Source organism: Aethalodelphis obliquidens, unplaced genomic scaffold (genome assembly GCF_003676395.1).
Source record: "Aethalodelphis obliquidens isolate GAN/ISIS:26980383/991018 unplaced genomic scaffold, ASM367639v1 scaffold17, whole genome shotgun sequence".
NCBI lineage: Eukaryota > Metazoa > Chordata > Mammalia > Artiodactyla > Delphinidae > Aethalodelphis > Aethalodelphis obliquidens.
Genome location: NW_020837961.1, coordinates 11,577,254 through 11,592,722, shown reverse-complemented (window position 1 = coordinate 11,592,722; position 15,469 = coordinate 11,577,254). Strand labels below are relative to the sequence as shown.

General features: G+C 37.6%; 1 protein-coding gene across 2 annotated transcripts in view; it reads right to left on the bottom strand.

Moving 5' to 3' along the window:
• Positions 1–15,469, bottom strand: part of GRID2 (glutamate ionotropic receptor delta type subunit 2) — a 1,355,750-nt gene that overhangs the window by 475,242 nt on the left and 865,039 nt on the right. The gene's annotated exons all lie outside the window — the stretch shown is intronic.

Sequence of the window (15,469 nt, the reverse complement as noted above, 5' to 3'; positions counted from 1 at the left end):
ATGGAGTTTCCTTAAAAAACTACAAATAGAACTACCATATGACCCAGCAATACCACTACTGGGCATATACCCTGAGAAAACCATAATTCAAAAAGAGTCATGTACCAAAATGTTCATTGCAGCTCTATTTACAATAGCCAGAAGATGGAAACAACCTAAGTGTCTATCATTGGATGAATGGATAAAGAAGATGTGGCACATATATACAATGGAATATTACTCAGCCATAAAAAGAAACAAAATTGAGTTATTTGTAGTGAGGTGGATGGACCTACAGTCTGTCATACAGAGTGAAGTAAGTCAGAAAGAGAAAGACAAATACCATATGCTAACACATATATATGGAATCTAAGAAAAAAAAATGTCATGAAGAACCTAGGGGTAAGACAGGAATAGAGACACAGACCTACTAGAGAATGGACTTGAGGATACGGGGAGGGGGAAGGGTAAGCTGTGACAAAGTGAGAGAGTGGCATGGACATATATACACTACCAAATGTAAAATAGATAACTAGTGGGAAGCAGCCGCGTAGCACAGGGAGATCAACTGGGTGCTTTGTGACCACCTAGAGTGGGATAGGGAGGGTGGTAGGGAGGGAGACGCAAGAGGGAAGAGATATGGGAACATATGTATATGTATAACTGAGTCACTTTGTTATAAAGCAGAAACTAAACACCATTGTAAAGCAATTATACTCCAATAAAGATGTAAAAAAAAAAAAAACTCAACAAAAAATAACTAACAAAATAAAATTTCAAGACTAGATTTTGTGGCAATGTCTCTTTCTGTAAAGCTAAGTTATTTCTCCAGGTTCTGTTAACCCTGCCTCAGGAATGCATGGCCAGACTTCCTCCCCAAGAAATATAATTCTTTGAATATGCTTCAAAGTTCCCTAGTTCCTACTGGTACACAGAAGAGCTAAGGTGCTAGTCTCTGTCACTCAGGGGAATGTTAGCTTGTCTCTGACCATTCTTAAAATTCTACATTGCACTTAAAACCTTATAACAAATGAGAAGTGATGTGAAGTGAAATTCATGGATTATCCTAATTCTCATTTTTGTAAAGATCGTTTACTTCTTTTCTCTTAAATCTGCTAGTAATCCTTCTGAGTAGTTATAGTAATAAACAGATTCAAGTTGCCTTTCAACTTTTCTCATTTCCTCATATCCAGTCTTATAGCTCTGAGTAATAATTATAGGACTGAAAACATAAAATAAGGCCATAAGAATAAGACAACAATAGAAACACCAAGAAAGCAATAGGACGTGTTAGAAAATGTCGTGTTAGTAAACAAATGGCATTAAGATTTAACTGTATCTAGAACATTCTTTAAATTTAAATTTTGATTTTGAAAATTCACTATTAGTGTTACTCAAGGTTTTAAGAACATCAATGTTCTTATAAGAATATGAGCAAAGTTTTCAAAGTAAAAATATATTCCAATAATATCAGCCATTATGTTACAAAATAATTATAAAAAATACATGAAGTTAAAAAACTAACAAGCGAGACAGCTAAATGAATACTTACACAAGAAATTCTATTAGTTTTTACTGCTGGCATAATGAATTACCGCTAATTTAGTTGTGCAAAATAACATGAATTGATTTTATAGTTCTCTAGGTCAGAAGTCCAGTAGGTTTCTCATGAGAGAAAACCAAGGTGTCTATATCTCTGTAATTCCTTGGGAGTGTAGGGGAGAATTTGTTTCCTGCTCATATGAGTTGTTGGCAGAACTAAGCTTCTTGCAGTTGTAGGACTCAGGTCCCCACTCTCTTGCAGGCTTTAAACTGAGACTGGCATCCACATTTCTTAGTTCATGGTCTACTCTCTCTTCCCCTTTTAGAGCTCAGGTGGTTACACTGGGTCCACCTGGATAATCCAGGATAATCTCCCCACTGTAAAGTCAGCCGATTAGCAGCCCTAATTCCATCTGCTACATTAGTTTCCCTTTTCTGTATAATTCTGCTTTCCCTATCACATTCCTCATGCAATGTAACATATTCAAAATACTGAGGATTAGGGTGTGGACATGTTTGAGGGGCCACCATTCTGCCTACCACAGTATATAATCAATGTAGTTGTTAATTAGTAGGGGGGAGGGGCAAGATGGTCTCTTTTTTTCTTAAAAAAAAGGAATTTTTAAAATTGAAATCAGATATTTTCCTTAGCTTTTTGATATAAATAGAGAAAGAAAAAGATGACTGGGATACCTTACAAGGAAAGTATAAGGTGATATTATTTTTATTCATCAATTCAAAATATATTTTTGAGTAACTACTTTGTATAAGTTGTAGACTAGGCCCTCAGTATGCAACAATGAACAAAACACAAATAGACCTTGCCTTCTGAGGGCTTAAAGTCTAGTGAGAGAAATGAGCAATGGCCACATAAACACATAAATAAATCTACAATCACAACTTACAGTAAGTAGTATAAAGAAAACAGCATAAATAGTATAGAGTAGCATTTAGTGACAGAGGACTCTGCTACGGGTGAAGGCGAGCTACATCGGATGGTCAAGGATTATTTTAAATGGCAATGACCTGAAGGATTTCATGTTTCCCAACAAAGGAAGTGAAGAACCCTTGGGCATGAAGAGTAAACGTTTTTGTTATAGACATCTTTTGTTATAAATTGCACAAACATAACCTAAGGAAATACACATTGAGGCTGCCTGAGGACTGCCTGCCAAATCAAAACTGTAGAGAGTCAACACTTCCTGACACCTCCAACACCACCCTAGCTGTTGCCTGGACTATTAGTAGCACCCATACTGGTGTTCCTATCCCCACCGTTGCCTGTTAGAGTCTATTTTTTACATATAAGCCAGAATGTCTGTTTTTTGAAAAAACAAAACAAAACAAAAAAAAGGTAAGTTAGGCAAAATTAGTCCTCTGTTGAAGCCATTTGACTGTATTCATAGTGAAATCAAATTCCTTACCAGGTCTTAGAAGGTACTATATGGTCTTCTCCTCAAACCTCACCCCCCTTCCCGCTGCCCCCCCCCCCCACCGCCTCCTTGCACTGCTAGAGCATCATCTCCTACCATCCTCCTTTGCTGACCCTGCTCTTGCCATAGTGTCTTTGGTTATTTGCAAGTGCACTCCTCTCTCAGGCCTTATGGCCTACAAAACATACAGGAACTCCCACTCTTAACCCTTGCTATCCTTCATACCCTGCTTTATGAATATTTTCACAGAATTTGCCACCTGACATAACATTTTATTTGTTTGTTCTATTTGTTTATTGTCTGTTTCCCTGTATTAGGATGGAAGTTCTATGAGAGCAGTGGAATTTTCTGATTTCTTCCATAATGAATCCCCAACAATGCCTGGTACATGGAAGATGATCAGTAACTTTTACTCAGTGAATTAATGGAAACAGCTTTTAGGGAAATTTCAAAGGTTACTTCTTACCTAAGGAGCTGTGCCCTCGGGTAAGATTTAGGGACAGTATATTTGGATTCTGGTCTTAACTTCAAAACCTACTCTAACACGTGTTAATACCTTAGATAAACCACTTGTTAACATGATCTTCAGGTTATTCTTCTGTAAAATGGAAAAAATATATATATTTCTGTCCTATCTTCAGGATATTTAGGATCAAATAAGAGAATATATATGAAATTATTAAATATAGATACTGCAAATGTATGAAATGTGATTATTACTCTGTGCCTTTCTCGGTCATTCTTAACTTTGAGTTTTATAAATATTAGATTACATTGGCAACACTCATAAAATACAATTAAAAATAACCTTATTTTTTTGTGTCTCACAATCCTTTAAAATTTATTCTGCAGGCTTAATTTTCCCTTATTCTTGGATAAAAATTCTGACAGGCCCTATGACTCTTGTGTTTATTCTTAAGCAATAAAGGAACGTTGGTCACATTCTTAATTCAGTGATTTAAAAATCTCTAGCCTTAGTAAAAATTCAAAGTCTGACCCTGGTTAGATATTGGGGCTTCTCTCCTCCCCCATCTTGCAGGTGGGGAATTTTTAGCCGGGGAAATATAGTTGACTTTTTTCTCCTTCCCAGACCAGCTGTTCTGTGATTTCTGCTCTCTTAGTTTTCTAACTGGGATTTCTGGCTCCCTCAGACTCGGAGCAAAGGAGAGCAGAAGAGAAAGAAAAGGGTATTATTATTCTTGGTCCTGCATTTGCAACTGTCATGGATCTTTAGAAACGATGGCACTTATCCTTTCTCCTCCTAACACATGCATTTTCATGGGTGTTCCTGTCACAGATTTCATATCTACTCTAGCTGGTTGCTAGCTTCTTCCCCAATCCCTGGAATCCAGTGGTACTTCCAGATTCGCTAGAGAATTCTCTCTAGTGAGGTTTGTTTGTTCCTATAATTGGCCTTTAGAATGGGACCTAAGATGACTCAGACAAGAGATACTCTATCTTCTGTCTGGCTTATATCTACTACACAGGGCACATGTATAATTTGCCCTATAAACACTGAGGATTCAAATTACACAATGTAGCATCAATTTCTACTTCAATCAGCTCTAAATGTTAGTTAGTTACTCATGTTTAAGTGGCACGAATCAGCCACTAGGCCTCCATGTCTTCCATCCTGCAGGAAATACATATTACATTTTCTAATTAGACTTCCTTCCCTCTTTCCTTCCTTACCCTCTCTCTCGGCTGAGGTGAAGGCTGAAAACTTCTTTAACTCTTCTCCGTGGGAGTAGGGTGGGTGGGATGTGCAGTAGAAGGACTCATAGAACAGCAACAGCTCTATCCAAAGAAATCTTCTCCAAAATGTCTCTAACTTCCAGCATGCTTTTATCTTCTATGTGAGTAGGCATTTAAGAAGAGTATCAGCATTGATTGTACCTTCCTTTGACAATTTTTCATTGTGGCATTGTATCCATTTTGGAGTGTCATATGTATTGTATCATGATACCACAAAAAACTTTTCAATTTACCATCCTGTTACATTTCTATTGAAAAAAAACACAAACCCTGCAGCCTCCATTGTGTGCGTGTGTGTTTTTAGATAGATAGTTTAGGTCCTCACTGCCTCAGAATAGTTATTACCAGGTTTTCTAGCTGATCTCTTTGCCTATTCTTTCTCCTTCTCCAACTACATCTTTCTATAGAGGGAAGTTCCTTAGATACTACTGTATGCATGTAACTTACTTGCTCAGAGGGATTTAATGGCTCTACTGGCTTACTGGCAAAAACAAACAAAATCTGAACACTTCAGTGTCCTACTGTGCTACCTTATTATTGGACAGAAGCTGATTATGGCAGAGTCATTCCTAAAGGGTTATAGAAGTCATATGCAAATCTCAATGCTTGGAAAAGAAAATGAGTCATCCACATCAAATGATAACAACAAATTTTCCTCCCTACTTGGCAGTGTGCTGACAGGCAGCCTGGGATGTGGTCCTCTTCATCACTGCCCATGTGTCCAAGAGAGAACAGGACTTCCTTTTTTACAGACTTGAGTCCCTGAAGGGATACTTGATTCTAAAGTTTCTAAATTGCAGTTAAATTTCCTACCTGAGTGCTGCTTACGACCAAGTTCCCCCAATTAGTTTTTCAAGGAAGACTTAGAAAAATTTATCACCTCAGTGGAGCTTACAAACAGAAAGCCAGGTTGAATGTCTTTAATCACCATCTGGTCTCAGAAAATGACACTTCCCTAAGCCACTCCCCAACTGTGGCCTTCGATCTTCAGTTGCCACTCAACAATGTTTGATTCCATTTGACTAATGATTGGCTGTGATGACTCTTCAGTGAGATATGACCACCTTTAGGTGAAATTTCTATACTCAAGCATTGGCTAATAAGAATACTTTGGTCTACACAGGCTGGGCCTTCTAATTTTAGAGCAAGGCATTTAACTGGTTGCTACCTTAGGTTGTGGCTTCTCAACATTAGGCTAGTAGTTCTCTACACAGTAAAATATTTTAGGAAGCTTTTTAAAATGCCAGGTCCTATCCCCAGAAACTCTGATTTATTTGATTTGGGGCAGGAAGCAGGAACCAGGTATTTTTACCAGCTCCTCAGGTGACTGTACTGTGCAAAAAGCTTAAGAACTGCTGAATTAGGCTGACCATAATTTTATTCTAGACATGGGTATTCTAGAGGCTTCCTAGCATTGACTAAAATTATCCTGAATTATGTCTGGATAGGACCCAGAATTCAAAGATACTGACATGATAATTTTTCTTCTTGATTTCAAAATTATATATCTGTAGAGAGATGATTTCAGGAAATAGATTCCACCATTATCATAATTTTATGATGTTCAGGCATAAAACTTGTATTTCCCCTCATCAGTTGAAAATAGGTGCAGGAAAGGGAGAACCAGTCATTCAGCTCTCCATCAATTTAACACAGCACAGGCTCCCAGAATCATACAAAAGGCCTTTCTTTCTTCCTGTTCTAATTCAGCTCTCTGAGATGGGTGTGCTTTGGCTCATTGATTTTATATTTTTCCAGCCAAGGTACCAACATCAATTTAGGTATCCGGGGCTTCCTTGGTGGCACAGTGGTTGAGAGTCCGCCTGCCGATGCAGGGGACACGGGTTCGTGCCCCAGTCTGGGAAGATCCCACATGCCGCGGAGCGGCTGGGCCCGTGAGCCATGGCCGCTGAGCCTGCGCGTCCGGAGCCTGTGCTCCGCAACGGGAGAGGCCCCAACAGTGAGAGGCCCGCGTACCGCAAAAAAACAAAATAAAATAAGTCGTTTGGGCTTCCCTGGTGGCGCAGTGGTTGAGAGTCCACCTGCCGATGCAGGCAACACGGGTTCATGCCCCAGTCCGGGAAGATCCCACATGCCGCGGAGCGGCTGGGCCCGTGAGCCATGGCCGTTGAGCCTGCGTGTCCGGAGCCTGTGCTCTGCAACGGGAGAGGCCACAACAGTGAGAGGCCCGCATACCGCAAATAAATAAATAAATAAATAAATAAAAATAAATTTAGGTATCTGGCTATAGTTTAGTAAGTCATTGACCCTTACTTATTCTATGTATTCATTTGCATAATTACATCTTCTGTGATCCTCCTAGCCTAAGTTAAGTAAAATACAACATGCAAGAGGTGGCAGAAATGTATGAAATCTATACTTTATCAAAATCTATTTTCATTTAACCAAAATTATTGTGGGAGGCCTTATTTGAGCTTATGATGTAGTTCCTATAAAGTCTTGGGTTTACCCTACCCTTTAGTGAATTTACCTTCCCCCCTTTTTAAATAAACTGAATGTTTGTATCCCCCCAAAATTCATATGGTAAACCCCCAAGTCCCAATGTGACTGTATTTTGAGATAGATTCTGGGAGGAGTTGATAAAGGTTAAGTGAAATCAGAGTGGGGCCCTGATCTGACAGGATTAATGTCCTTATAAGAAGAGACACCGGAGAGCTCTCTTTCTTTCTCCACAAAAAAGAGTTCCATGGATCAGATATAAGCCACAGAAGACAGAATGCCTCTTGCCTGGGGTTATCTTAGATCCCACTTTAAAGGCCACAGACAGTAACCAACAGACCTCACTACAGAAAAATCTAGAGATACCACTAGATTCTCAGGGATTGGAGAATAAGCTAGCAACCAGCTTGAATAGATGTGAATGCTGTATGACAGGACCATCTCTCCTCTATCTCATTTCCCACTCAATGAGAAGTCAGTCATCTGCAACCAAAGAGGAGAGCTCGGACCAGACACCAACCCTGTTGGCACCTTGATCTTCTCAGCCTCCAGAACTGTGAAAAAATAAATTTCTGTTATTTAAGCCACATAGCCTATGTTATTTTGTTATGATAGCCTGAGAAAACTGAGACAGTGTTGAAGACTGTCTATGATTTGCCTATATCCCCCACTAGACTATATGTTAAACTATACACTTTGTGAAGCAGAGACTATGTCTTGTTCTCCCTGCATCTATACTATTCAGACCATTACTGGCACACAGTTGGTATGCCAGAAGAGAGGCAAGGTAGTGGAGGAGTTAAGAACACACAAACAGATTTAAGTTTGGTCACTAAGCCTATTACTTTTACAGGGAAGTTAATTAAACTCTGTATTTCATATGTGTGAAATATACATACATTAAAGCCATCTACCTCATATAGTTTTTGTGAGAATTACAACAGTCAAGAATACCTAGTTAGAGCTTAATAAACTTTCCTAATATTATAGTTATTATAATTGATTGGTGGAACGTTTGAGATCTAAACATCACTTATAATGGTAGAATTTCCAGGGACGTTCCTGGAAATGGATTTAAAAGAACTCCTTTTATCCATACTAGATTAAATTACAAACTTCCTGCCAAATGAATTAAATAGCGTTATATGATAAGGAGGTAGTCAAGACTCTATTAGTTGCAGACTATGGAAAACCCAATTCTAACTAGGGAGAATTGGATCCTTCAAGAATTCAAAACACTGTCTGCAATCTCTCTATGCCTCTTACTTTCCATTTGAGTATTGGCGTTATTCTGTCAGTCTGGTTATCTCCAAGAACCAGGACTGCAGGCATCTCTGGACTTCTTATTCTTTAACCCTAGGATCAAGAGGAAACTTTCCTACAAGTTTCCCTTATAAAAAACCTGAGAAAGGATTTTGGTTGATATACCTTGGGTGACATGTCCATTATTGGACCATGGAGTCTATGGGATTGATATGAGAGATGCCAGGTTTGGTACAGCTTTGGCCATAGCCCAACCCTTCAGGGTGTGGAGTGTGTGTGTGTATCAAAGATATGAAAGATAATGGTGGTATTGTTCTGGATATATAAAAGAAAACAGATGGCTTATGAAGTGTTACTAGAGATGATATTGTTTTTTTTCTCTCCTATAGCCAACAGTGTTACAGACTACATTTTAGTTAGCCTTCTATGGAATGGGTACCTTGCACAGTTTCTAATTTTTTTTTAAGATTTTTGTTTTGATGTGGACCATTTTTAAAGTCTTTATTGAATTTGTTACAATATTGCTTCTGTTTTATGTTTTGTCTTCTTCACCATGAGGCATGTGGGATCCCAGCTCCCCGACCAGGGATCGAACCCACCACCCCTGCATTGGAAGGCGAAGTCTTAACCACTGGACCACCAGGGAAGTCCCACAGTTTCTAATTTAATCACTTCCCACTCACTTGATAAAGTGGTTCTTCAGCATATTCACAGCATAGTTTGATAAATGAGATTAGAAAGTTAAGAATAATTAAATGGAGAGCTTTCCTAAATCTTATAAGAAGAAGAGAGCACCTGGCCTCTAACTGCTGTAAATTGATTTTTTTTTTTTGTAAATTGAAACTTGTTTCTATATGTACCAACTGTAGGCAGATGTGCACCTTAGTTTTCTAGTTTCTGATTTGACAATGATACCTAAAACCCAAATGAGATTTGAAGAGCTGCATAAGAGAACTGGCAAAATGGAATTCTGAACAAACTACCAAGAATTTATGTAATTTTAATTTTATTAAAGAATTTTTATAGTATTCAAACTTAAACATAACTCCTTGTGTGGGACTCAGAAAAATTAATCAGAATAAACCTAGGCATATCTCTAGGAAGATAAATTGTATGACACAGAAACCATGAAGCTTATTTCTCCCAGGTGTCATGCTTAAGGTAAATGATTTAAATCTGATATACACAAGATAGTTTTCAGTCTAAAGTTTAAAAATATCTCCTCTATAGCTTGTTTCATTAGAAAGCTTAAGTTCAAATAAAAATAAAGACAATTTTGCCACTGTTTAAAAGCTAATATTAGTGCCTAAATATCTTAGTGCAATATTTAATGAAGAACAACTAGAGGTATTGCATTCAATATTGTATGTGGTTGATAATCCTAAAATTCATATGGAACCACAGAAGACCCCTTGATAGTTAAAGCAATATTAAGAAAGAAGAACAAAGCTAGAGGTATCATGGGCCCTGATTTCAAACTATACTACAAAGCTATAGTAATCAAAACTGTATATAGTACTGGCACAAAAAACAGACACATAGATCAATGAAACAGAACAGAGAGCCAGGAATGAACCCATACTTATGTGGTCAATTAATCTACAACAGAGTCAAGAATACATAGTAGGGTAAAGGCAGCCTCTTCAAAAAAAGGCATTAGGAAAACTGGACAGCTACATGAAAAACAATCAAACTGGACCCCTTGCTTACACAATATACAAAAATTAATTCAAAATGAGTTCAAGACTTAAATGTAAGATCTAAAATCATAAAGCTTCTAGAAGCAAACATAGGCAGTATGCTCTCTGACATCAGTCTTAGCAGTATTTTTTTGGATCTGTCTCCTTAGGCAAGGGCAACAAAAGCAAAAATAAACAAATGGGACTAAACCAAACTAAAAAGCTTTTGCACACCAAAGGAAAACATCAACAAAATGAAAAGGCAACCTACTGAATGGGAGAATATATTTGCAAATGATAAATCTGATAAGAGATTAATGTCCCAAATATAAAGAACTCACTCAACTCAACTCAGTATCAAAAACAAACAATCTGATTAAAAAATGGGCCAGCTCTACCCACCACCAGTTCCTCCCAACAAGAAACTTGCACAAGCTTTTTAGATAGCCTCATCCCCCAGAGGGCAGACAGCAGAAGCAAAAAGAACTACGATCCTGCAGTCTGTGAAACAAAAACCACATTAACAGAAAGAGAGACAAGATGAAAAGGCAGAGGGCTATGTACCAGATGAAGGAACAAGAAAAAAACCCAGAAAAACAGTGAAATGAAGTGGAGATAGGCAACCTTCCAGAAAAAGAATTCAGAATAATGAGAGTGAAGATGATCCAGGACATCGGAAAAAGAATGGAGGCAAAGATGGAGAAGATGCAAGAAATGTTTAACAAATACCTAGAAGAATTAAACAACAAACAGAGATGAACAATACAATAACTGAATTGAAAAATACACTAGAAGGAATCAATAGCAGAATAACTGAGGCAGAAGAATGGATAAGTGACCTGGAAGACAGACGGTGGAATTCACTGCCGCAGAACAGAATAAAGAAAAAAGAATAAAAAGAAATGAAGACAGCCTAAGAGAACCCTGAGACAAAATTAAATGCAACAACATTCACATTATAGGGGTCCCAGAAGGAGAAGAGAGAGAGAAAGGACCCGAGAAAATATCTGAAGAGATTACAGCCGAAAACTTCCCTAACATGGGAAAGAAAATAGCCACCCAAGTCCAGGAAGCGCAGAGAGTCCCAGGAAGAATAAACCCAAGGAGAAACACACCAAGACACATAGTAATCAAATTGACAAAAATTAAAGACAAAGAAAAATCATTGAAAGCAACCAGGGAAAAATGACAAATAACATACAAGGGAACTCCCAAAAGGTTAACAGCTGATTTCTCAGCAGAACCTCTACAAGCCAGAAGGAAGTGGCATGATATAATTAAAATGATGAAAGGGAAGAACCTACAACCAAGATTACTCTACTCAGCAAGGATCTCATTCAGATTCGGCAGAGAAATCAAATGCTTTACGGACAAGCAAAGCTAACAGAATTCAGCACCACCAAACCAGCTCTACAACAACCCTAAAGGAACTTTTCTAAGTGGGAAACACAAGAGAAGAAAAGAACCTACAAAAACAAACCCATAACAATTAAGAAAATGGTAGTAGGAACATAGATATTGATAACTACACTATAGACGAGAATGGATTCAATGATCCAACCAAAAGACAAAGGCTTGCTGAATGGTTACAAAAACAAGACCCATATATATGCTGTCTATAAGACACCCACTTCAGACCTAGGGACATGTACAAACTGAAAGTGTGGGGATGGAAAAAGGTATTCCATGCAAATGGAAATCAAAAGAAAGCTAGAGTAGCAGTACTCATATCAGATAAAATAGACTTTAAAATAAAGAATGTTACAAGAGACAAGGAAGGACACTATATAACAATTAAGGTATCAATCTAAGGAGAAGACACAACAATTATAAATATATGTGCACCCAACATAGGAACGTCTCAATACACAAGGCAAATGCTAACAGCTATAAAAGAGGAAATTGACAGTAACGCAAAAATAGTGGGGGACTTTAACAACTCACTTACACCAATGGACAGATCATCCGAACAGAAAATGAATAAGGAAACACAAGCTTTAAATGACACAATACATCAGATAGATTTAATTGATATTTATAGGACATTTCATCCAAAAACAGCAGATTACACTTTCTTCTCAAGTGTGCATGGAACACTCTCCATGATAGATCACATCATGGGTCACAAATCAAGCCTCAGTATATTTAAGAAAACTGAAATCATAACAATCATCTCTTCTGACCACAACACTATATGATTAGGAATTAATTACAGGGAAAAAAACATAAAAAATGCAAACACGTGGAGACTAAACAATACGTTACTAAAGAAACAAGAGATCACTGAAGAAATCAAACAAGAAAACAAAAAATACCTGGAGACAAATTACAATGAAAACACGATGATCCAAAACCTATGGGATGCAGCAAAAGCAGTTCTAAGAAGAAAGTTTATAGCAATACAAGCCCACTTCAAGAAACAAGAAAAATCTCAAATAAGCAATCTAACCATACACATAAAGGAACTAGAGAAAGAAGAAAAAACAAAATCCAAATTTAATAGAAGGAAAGAAATCATAAAGATCAGAGCAGAAATAAATGAAATAAAAAACAAAGAAAGCAATAGCAAAGATCAGTAAAACTAAAAGCTGGTTCTTTGAGAAGATAAAATCGATAAACCATTAGCCAGACTCATCAAGAAAAAGAGGGAGAGGACTCAGATCAATAGATTTAGAAATGAGAAAGGAGAACTTACAACGGACACCGCAGAGGTACAAAGCATCCTGACCGACTACTACAAGCAACTCTATGCCAATAAAATGGACAACCTGGAGGAAATGGACAAATTCTTAGAAAAGTATAACCTTCTAAGACTGAACCAGGAAGAAAGAGAAAATATGAACAGACCAATCACAAGTAAAACTATGATTTTTAATTGAAATCACAGTTGAAACTGTGATTAAAAATCTTCCAACAAACAAAAGTCCAGGACCAGATGGCTTCACAGGTGAAGCCTGTGAAGCCTGTGAAGCCTTCTCAAACTCTTCCAAAAAAACTGCAGAGGAAGGAACACTCCCAAACTCATTCTATGAGGCCACCATCACCCTGATACCAAAACCAGACAAAGACACTACAAAAAAAGAAAATTACAGACCAATAACACTGATGAATATGGATGCAAAAATCCTCAACAAAATACTAGCAACAGAATCCAACAACACATTAAAAGGATCATATAACATGATCAAGTGGGATTTATCCCAGGGATGCAAAGATTCTTCAATATACACAAAGCAATCAATGTGATACACCAAATTAACAAATTGAAGAATAAAAACCATATGATCATCACAATAGATGAAGAAAAAGCTATTGACAAAATTCAACAGTTACTTATGATAAAAAATATCCAGAAAGTGGGCACAGAGGAAACCTATCTCAACATAATAAAGGCCATATATGACAAACCCACAGAAAACATCATTCTAAATTGTGAAAAATTGAAAGCATTTCCTCTAAGATCAGGAACAAGACAAGGATGTCCACTCTCGCCACTATTATTCAACATAGTTTTGGAAGTCCTAGCCATGGCAATCAGAGAAGATAAAGAAATAAAAGCAATCCAAATTGGAAAAGAAAAAGTAAAGATGTCACTATTTGCAGATGACATGATACTACACACAGAGAATCCTAAAGATGCCACCAGTAAACTACTAGAGCTAATCAATGTATTTGGTAAAGTTTCAGGATACAAAATTAATGCACAGTAATCTCTTGCATTCCTATACACTAATGATGAAAAATCTAAAAAAGAAATTAAGGAAACACTCTCATTTAACATTGCAACAAAAAGAAAAAACTACCTAGGAATAAACCTACCTATGGAGACAAAAGACCTGTATGCAGAAAACTATAAGACACCCTTGAAAGAAATTAAAGATGATACCAACAGATGGAGAGATATATCATGTTCTCAGATTGGTAGAATCAATATTGTGAAAATGCCTATACTACCCAAAGCAATCTACAGATTCAGTCCAATCCCTATCAAATTACCAATGGCATCTTTTAGAGAACTAGAATAAAGATCTTAAAATGTGTATGGAGACACAGAAGACCCCGAATAGCCAAAGCAGTCTTGAGGGAAAAAAATGGAGTTGGAGGAATCAGACTCCCTGACTTCAGACTATACTACAAAGCTACAGTAATCAAGACAATATGGTACTGGCACAAAAACAGAAATATAGATCAATGGAACAGGATAGAAAGCCCAAAATAAACCCATGTACCTATGGTCAACTAATCTATGACAAAGGAGGCAAGTATATACGATGGAGAAAAGACAGTCTCTTCAATAAGTGGTGCTGGAAAAACTGGACAGCTACATGTAAAAGAATGAAATTAGAACACTCCCTAACACCATACACAAAAATAAACTCAAAATGGATTAGAAACCTAAATGTAAGACTGGATACTATAAAATTCTTAGAGGAAAACATAGGAATAACACTCTTTGACATAAATCACAGCAAGATCTTTTTTGAACCACCTCCTACAGTAATGGAAATAAAAACAAAAATAAACAAATGGGACCTAATGAAAGTTAAAAGCTTTTGCAAAGCAAAGGAAATTACAAACAAGATGAAAAGACAACCCTCAGAATGGGAGAAAATATTTGCAAACAAATCAACGGACAAAGGCTTAATCTCCAAAATATATAAACAGCTCATGCAGCTCAATATTAAAAAAGCAAACAACCCAATCCAAAAATGGGCAAAAGACCTAAATAGACATTTCTCCACAGAAGACATATAGATGGCCAATAAACAGGTGAAAAGCTGCTCAACATCACTAATTATTAGAGAAATGCAAATCAAAACTACAATGAGATATCACCTCACACCAGTTAGAATGGGCATCATCAGAATATCTACAAACAACAAATGCTGGAGAGGGTGTGGAGAAAAGGGAACCCTCTTGCGATGCTGGTGGGAATGTAAGTTGATACAGCCACTATGGAGAACAGTATAGACGTTTCTTAAAAAACTAAAACTATAGGGCTTCCCTGGTGGCGCAGTGGTTGAGAGTCCACCTGCTGATGCAGGGGACATGAGTTTGTGCCCTGGTCCGGGAAGATCCCACATGCTGCGGAGCGGCTAGGCCCGTGAGCCATGGCCACTGAGCCTGTGCGCCCGAAGCCTGTGCTCTGCAACGGGAGAGGCCACAATAGTGAGAGGCCTGTGTACCGCAAAAAAAAACACACAAAAAACTAAAACTATAATTACCATATGACCCAGCAATTCCACTACTATGCATATACACAGAGAAAACCATAATTCAAAAAGACACATGCACCCCAATGTTCATTGCAGCACTATTTACAATAGCCAGGTCATGGAAGCAACCTAAATGCCCATC